This window comes from Marmota monax, unplaced genomic scaffold (genome assembly GCF_021218885.2).
Source record: "Marmota monax isolate L192 unplaced genomic scaffold, Marmota_monax_Labrador192_F-V1.1 WCK01_AAM20220418_F8-fsc00056, whole genome shotgun sequence".
Lineage (NCBI taxonomy): Eukaryota > Metazoa > Chordata > Mammalia > Rodentia > Sciuridae > Marmota > Marmota monax.
The window spans coordinates 4,150,641-4,152,148 of record NW_026695212.1 but is presented as its reverse complement, the minus strand read 5'-3'; the positions used below and the strand labels follow the sequence as shown (position 1 = coordinate 4,152,148).

General features: G+C 33.8%; 1 pseudogene; it reads left to right on the top strand.

Moving 5' to 3' along the window:
* Positions 1–570: 570 nt before the first annotated feature.
* LOC124083903 (proteasome subunit alpha type-1-like) lies at positions 571–1,173 on the top strand (annotated as a pseudogene).
* The last annotated feature ends 335 nt before the right edge of the window (positions 1,174–1,508 follow it).

The following is a 1,508-nucleotide window of genomic DNA, read 5'->3' as shown; positions in this document are numbered from 1 at the left end:
CTTAAATTAAGTCTTATCACTTTTTACTCTAAAACAGAAAGATTTTTCCATACTATTTTGGACTACTGAGCTTTGGTGAATTTTCGCCTTTATAAACACATCCTTATATAATCCCTCTAGGACATTAAGAGACTTTCAAGGTGCAGGGATTGGGGAGATGATGGTCAAAGGGATACCACAGTATCTCAGTTGGACAGGAAAAATAAGACTTTCTTTTTGAAATTGATTGCATAGCATGGTAAATATAATTAGTAATAATGTATTGTACTTTCCAAATGTTCTCACCACAAAACTGGTAAGTATTTGAGGTGAAAGATATGGTAATTAACTTGATCTAATTATTCCTCAGTATATTTACAAATCACAGCATCACTTTGCACCCCATAGTTATACAAAATTATAAATTTTCAATTTATAATAAAATAAAAAATAAAAGAAATATTCGTACTGCCTTGAAAATAATTTGGTTATGGCATAAATATAAAGTAAAATAAATGACAAATGTTTAGTTTTAATTTTTTACCTTTCAAAAAGAGACCTTTGAAAGACCTTGGACCTCTGAAATGGTAAATGCACACAGTGGTGATCACATTGAAGAGGGTGCAGTCAGAGCTTTCAGTTCACAAGAAAAAGTTCTCCATGTTGACAACCATATTCATATCTCAACTATGGAACTTACTCCTGATACATAATTTTACGAACCAGGAATGCTCAGATTCCAAACTTGCATTTGATAGACCACTTCCTATGTCTTATCTTATATCTTTAACTGGAAGCAAGACCCACATACCCACACACAATATGGCTGGAGATCAAATGGTGTTGGCCTGCTTATTGTTGGTTATGATGATATAGGTCCTCACATTTTCCAGACCTCTCCATCTGCTAACTATTGTGACTGTAGAGTTGTGTCCATTGGAGCTCATTCCCAATCAGCAAGCACTTAATTTGAAGAAACATATGTCTGAGGTGATGGAGTGTATTTTAAACAAAGTGGTCAAACCTGATCTGCTTGCTTTAAGAGAGATACTTCCTGCAGATCAGAACCTAACTATAAAGGATGATGGTAATGATGCGTTTCCATTCCTGGAAAGTCTTGAAGAAAGACCACAGAGAAAGGCTTAGCCTGCTAATGATCTGGCAGACAAGGAAAATGAACCAATGGAACATTAAATAATAAACCAGTCTGCATGTATATTATCAAATATGCAAGAATGCAGGACATACACTGATGACAGTAATCTACATTTTAATCAAACGATGCAGAGTGGGGAAATAGTATGTTTTAGAAAACAGTCCACATGTGAGATATTTCCAAGCAACTTCACTGAAATCATATAATGAGGAGTATTTTTCTTTCAGAATTCTATATAATCATTTTTGAGTAAGTGTAAGTATCTGTACTAATAGGTATCTATAGCAAGTTATCAATTTTTATATGAAGGAAATAGTGCCCTTGTGGTCTTCAAAACATCTGTGAAATAAAATAATTTCACCTCCAAATAATG